Below are 6,325 nucleotides of genomic sequence, written 5' to 3'. Positions count from 1 at the left end.
CGGAAGTGGTAGATTGGCAGTTCTAGACAGATTGCACAAACAAAATGAAATGTTTAGAAAGCAAACCTTAGGTAATAGAGCACAAATAGGGATTGTCTATCAAATTCTTCTTTGATTTTATTTGGTAACAGAACGCTCTACTCAAAAGCACTGAATAAAACATGAGTAAACAAAGCACTTTGATGATCTGGCCAACCAAAGGAAAAAAATGAATGAAAATTAAAAAAAAAAAATGAAAAAACTATTCACTCTGCGCACAGCAACTGGCAATCCATCGTTGCTGAAGTAAGACTATGGTGCGACAGCACTAGGCTGTCAACATAAGCAGCTGCATCGTTGGCTGTTCCAATAAATTAATATCCTGTCTCGTGGTAATGACGCTTCACAGCTTTTAAAACAGCCAGTGTTTGTTCTCCCCATGTGTACCGTTGTGTTCCAGACAATCAGGCCACCTGATTTTCATGTATAATGCAAACAGGCATCTCATTTTATTTCATGACTGTGTTTTCGGTAGAGTGGATGCGCATGGAGTGTCTAGCTTTGAAGACTTGTTTTCTCAGAAAACTATGTCCATAAAGGATTGCAAACATTTGCACAAAACAATGGCGATCCAAACTTAAAGCTCAATCTCGGGCAAAAAGGAGAAAGCTAGATTGCCATTAATTGGAAGTGGTTCCAATTTATGGCAACCTCAGACGTAGGACATATGCGGTCATGTGTTAGCCATACAGACAGGCACCAATCCCGTTTGCAATTGTAAGATCAAAACAAGATGCTAAGTGTATATAGCATCCACAGAGCAATGCAACAAGTCTATGTACTCTATCGGGAGCATTCGGCTTGAGAATCCTCCCCCGTAGCAAACGCTAGCAGTGAGCGGTAAACAAAGAATGGGAGCCCAGAATATTCATTTAGGACTCCACAAAATGCCATACGATTTTAGTGCATTTCATGAAGTCCTAACTGAACATTCTGGCTGCTTTGCGGCAACCGACCAGGACTTTCAGAACCACTTTCTGAACCTTCGTTTTCTACTGTCCAGAAAGGGACATGAACGTATTACCCCTCTTCACAAGATCCAGAAAGGCACATTAGGAAAAAATTTTTTTATAGAGCCACTACTTATAAAAAAAAATTAAATTTAACAATCTCAAGGATGTTGAAAATGTGCAAGGGGATCCCAATGTTTTCGAGAAGAGTAAAGCTATAAGCACTACGTCATGCACTTCGGCCGGAAATGGCTATACGCACTACGCAAAAAGCTAATGCCATTTGGGTCACCCTTATCAGACGGCGCGTGTATCACTGGTGAGCGCATTAACCGACCCCCCCCCCCCCCCCCCCACCCCCGCCTGTGTTCACGCCGCTTTGCAGCGGGAGTGTGCGGTTGCTAATTACAAAACGTAACCCATACACAGCGTCCAGCCGGCAACCCAAGCCCCGCTGTCCCCGATTGCACCTCCGGAAAGGGCGTCCCATACCATTCAGTTCTGCGAAGTTTCGTCGACAACATTCTTTTTTTCAGTGCTAATCGTAAAAAAGAAATGCAAATATCGCCGAATACTTGACAAGAAAAATGGTCTAGAAAAGAAGTATGCCCACAGTGGGGCTAGAACCGGGGCCCGCTGCGTATGGAGCAGACACCTTACCACTATGCTTTGCAACCACTTTAGAAACTCATAACCATTAATTTTATAGGAGTTTCGAGTAGTGTGAATAGCCATTTCCAGTCAAGGTGCACGACGCAGCGCGTATAGCTTTACTCTTTCGAGTAATGGTCTCACCTCCTGACAAGAAGGAAGAGGAACTCAAAAAGAAAACGCCAAGAATGATTATAGCGAGCACTAGCTAGTGAGTCCTTCGGGAAACCTTACGCACTGTGACTTACCTCCGGTGGTTGTTCCACACGGTCATCATAGATGATAGAGGGAATGGCCAACTTCTGCTTGATCATCGCGCGCAGCAACAGGTCTTCGGTTTCTGAATAGAAAAACAGTTCTCTCAAACAAAGGCAATAACACAGCCTGTAATTCGTTTCCCATAACAGAAGGGGCCGCGGTAGTTCGCCCGTCGAATAGAGCAAACTGTCAGCATTAACTTGCCTCCAAGTAGAAGTAGTAGATTAGGGCGCTTAATTGCGCCAACGCTCATATGGCCATGCTGTGCCAGACTTGGTTATGCGTTTAGTTACCATTTGTTGAGACTGTAAGGTAAACAAAATATAAGTTAGATGTGATTCGAGTTGGTGCAACAAACCGGTGGCTTCAATAAACGAGAGTACGCGACTGAATGAACGGAGAGGGAACTTACCTCCAAGCATGAGGACGTTGGCTTTGTAGTGCCCGGCCAGGGTACCATCCTTCTTTTTCCAGAAGACCATTTCGACTTTCTCGGGATCAAAATCATCCACGTCTGTCGGTTTAAACTGTTTGATGAGCGTAATGGGCACTAGGGCTCTGTGTTTATCCTTATACCGTACGTACGCGAACATACTTCAGTCCCACAACACTTTAGCGTGGCACAAGAACAGAAAGAACAAACACGACAGCCGAACGACCCGCACAGCCGCACAAATAAAAGGAAAAGAAGCCAGCCGGTTAAGCGGCCGGAAACGCAGCCAAGTTGTAGCCACCACTAAGAAACGTATTCTGAAAGTGATGTTGTGACCGTATTTGATTAATCTTAATTTAGACGCGACACATTGTCATTTTACATTCACTGTTAGGTGAGTTATGTCAATTACTCCTAAATATGTTTCTGGGGATGTTATATATTTTTTAGCAAGCACCTGGCGAAGATCCGTACAATATCCAACACAATCCAAGCGCAAGCCGGTGGTCAACAAAACTAAGAAAACTACCCAAGCACATTGCTCGGTTGCTCGGTGCTTCTGAAACGGTAACCGTGTTTTCCGAAGGCGTCAGTTTTTCGTTTGCTGTACTTTCTGAAGTTTGGAACCATGCCATGCCTTTCTAGCAACTGTTGAAATGGAAAACCAGGAAAAACCAAGCGACGGTGACCCAAGCCGGGGGCCCAGCGGGCCGACAAGGAGAAAAAAGTATCTCCGCAAGGGTGCGAAGTAAGTTGTTCCTAGTCTACCCGACATTAATACCGCACGGAACAACTTGCCAAGTGTGCTTCGACTTTAGGAGTTTCAGTTAGCGTCCCCCCTTTTGACTCACCGGGACAGTCGACTCCGAGCGTCCCCCGTGCTGACTCACCGGGACAGTCGACTCCGGTCGTCAACTTGCAAAAGCAAGCAAAGGGGACGAACGATCAGCAGCAGTTACTGCTCGAGAACGTCTGCGCAGACAACTCGCAGCAACACTCCGGAGAATGCCGCGTTGGATCGCCGACGTCTTCGTTCGAAGATGAAACCTACTTCGAAACATATGAAAACGATGACGCTGACTCGCAGTTAGATGGGGACGATGTGTCTGACAGTCGAGACCTCGAAGATCCTGACGAGATTGCGCCTCCTCACGTTCCCCTCAGTGAAGAGATCGCACCGAAAGAGGACGACGACGGCGACGGCGACAGCAGAACTCTCCAAGACATCATTGCTGGTGCATGTAAAGATGAAGACGACCTACTGTGGAGGTGGTTTGCTCGCTTTGGAACCTCTACCCTGCCTCACTCTAGCACGACAAAGGCCAGTGCAGTGGCTATGCTTATGGCAATTGTACATGCTCATAACTTTAGTTGGAGCTTTGGACTCGGAAAGCCTCTACAGTTGCCAAAAAGTACTTCCACTGTAAACGTACGAACTGTGGTGGATTTCTGCAAGGAGACGACGCTTACACGTTGACGTGCACTGTGTGCAGCGCTTCAGTTGATAGTGAAGCAGAATGCAACTACTTCACGATTTTGGATGTTGGACGACAAGTAAAGCACGTGATTGCAAAGACAAAACAAACTCTCAGCGAACGTCTTGCCACCATTGAGACGTCCCAGTCCAGCCCCTCGATCTCCGACATTACAAGCGGATCTGTGTATTGAAACCTGAAGGAGAATGCTGTGGTAAAGCCGGGAGACTTAACGTTGGCGGTGAATACAGACGGCAGTCTAGTGTTCAAGTCATCTCGGTCTTCTATTTGGCCGATACAATTTAATGTAAGCGAACTTCCACCGAAACAGAGGTTTCGCAATACAACTCTGGCGGGACAATGGTTCGGCCGAAAACACCCGAATACGATGCTATTCATGGGAACGTTTGTGGATGTCTTGATGCATATGGAGCCGATCGAGTGCACGTGTGGAACAAGAAGCTACAAATCACAAGTGAATGTCATCTGCTGCTGTGCAGACGCCCCTGCACGTGCAGCTGTGCAATATCATGTGCTCTATTCTCGTTACTTCGGATGCCCATGGTGCGTGATAAGAGGAAAATACATTGGAGGTAGTCTTTTGATTATAGTTGTCATGCATGAGATGCTTGGACAGAGCTTATATATATATGTGTGTGTGTGTAATGTACACTTGAGTGCAAAAGTTTGGATAACACGGAAGCAGTCACCTAAGCTGTCCTGTGTTATTTAAACTTTTGCTCCTAAGTGTACATGTACTCGGCACATAAAGAGATTAGCACACGTAATTGACAGCTGGAGCTGTAGCATCATCGCACGCCGTATTGAGATGTCACATATACAGAGGAGTGAGATGGGGTGGCCGTTCCACTTCTCAATCTGGGGTGTGCTTTGTCAGATAGTTATTGTTTGCTATTACACTTTCCCCTGAAGAGTAGCCACCCATGACAGTTAGCCTAGGTTAGCCTCTCTGTGTCTATCTTTTGCGATTATTTTTATTTGCTAAGCCCGTAGACACTGTCAACGTTTGGTGTTGCTATTTGGTATTGCTATTCTATGGCTACTCTCCGCTGAGTTACCGAGTGCTGCAAAGGTGGGACCTGTCCGACAGTGTCACTCGCGGTGTGTTTGCACAACCGTAGCATCATGTGCCAATCATTTGCCGGCCCGGCAAATGCTCACTGGTGCCAATCTCTTTTTGTGCTGACTGCATAGTCTTTGTCAAATATTTCTACCGCACCACGGGAGTGGCCAGAGTGGAATTGATTCCTTACGAAGGCACTGCTTTCGTCCGCCCTCACTGCCTGCAACGGTCTTGGAGAGTGAAGGAGGACACCTTGATATTTGCGCGGCTTTGTTTTAAAGGCAAGCGCATGCAAGAACGAAGTTTCACATCGCTCTGACGACCCTTACAGTGGGCAAGCACTGAGGAGAACAGTGCCACCGTAGAGGAGCAAGCCCGCTTCCGTGTGCTCTGTGCTGCAAGCTTATGACAAAGGCTATATGCCTTTGTCGTAAGTTCAAACCCAATTTTTGGCATATATTCATTGTCATTTCATACTAACACTAATTTCTTTATTCATGTGATTTTTGGTGTCTCAAATAAAGGCTTTGTTTAGGAGGTAGCTGTGTTAGCTCTAGGACAATGAGTGCGAGGTGCAAGACTCGCGTTATAATTGCACTGTTTCAATTTTTACAGGATGCATACGCTACTTCCAGGAAAAAGAAGTTCCGCCCCAAAGGACACCAGAGTCTTTATCAAGGGATACCGCACTTGCGAAGCGATTCCGGGAGCCTGTGGAAGGAGTAAAAGGACCCTCTGCCCTTGCCGGCGTGCCCTACTTCGACCCTGTGTGGGGATATTCTGTCGATTACATGAACTGCGTGTTGTTGGGTGTGACTAATATCGCTGGATCCTGGGAAAGTAGCGCCATTGCCTTCCCTACCTGCTAGCCGGACACAAACGGATACTAACCTACAGACGACCCAAACCTAGCAAGGCGATTGGGTAATCGGTCTAATTAGAAAATTTATTTGCAACACTGTGGACAGGATTTTGTAAGAGAGGTTAAGAACACTGTATGTTGCCATGGAAATTGCCATTTTGGCCCATTTAAATCTTCGAAGCTTCCAGAGGGTCGTTCTAAACCAGTCGCGCCAAGATCACCATGGAGCATCATCGCACTGGAGGCGTTCCTCGCCAATATAAGGGTCTTTGGCACTCGGTATGCAATCAACTTATTATTCAAGCCCATCTCCATGGATCTCTTACAATTGTATTGTTCTTCTTGCGTATTTCAATACAGTAAACTCATTTTTCAGTGCCTCCAAGCACCGACACAGCATCTGGTGGTGGTACGAAGGTGTACGCTTCTTTCGCCGGTGTGTGGTTAGCAATATCTCGGTATACAAAAAACACCTCCATAAAGCTACCCGTCACCAGCGAATCCAGATCGGCTCACCAAGAACGGAGGGGTCAAGGAGAAATTGCTCATTTCACGGACCAAGATGGCGACCAC

At 46.4% G+C, this 6,325-nt stretch overlaps 1 pseudogene; it reads left to right on the top strand.

Annotated features, from left to right (window-relative positions):
• The first annotated feature begins 2,987 nt into the window (after nt 1-2,987).
• Nucleotides 2,988-5,878, top strand: LOC121833177 (annotated as a pseudogene).
• Nucleotides 5,879-6,325: the final 447 nt, after the last annotated feature.

The sequence above is a fragment of the Ixodes scapularis genome, unplaced genomic scaffold (genome assembly GCF_016920785.2).
Source record: "Ixodes scapularis isolate PalLabHiFi unplaced genomic scaffold, ASM1692078v2 PGA_scaffold7__128_contigs__length_106722199, whole genome shotgun sequence".
NCBI classification, from domain to species: Eukaryota; Metazoa; Arthropoda; class Arachnida; order Ixodida; family Ixodidae; genus Ixodes; species Ixodes scapularis.
The sequence above is the reverse complement of the archived record's forward strand: the minus strand, read 5'-3'. Positions and strand labels throughout refer to the sequence as shown.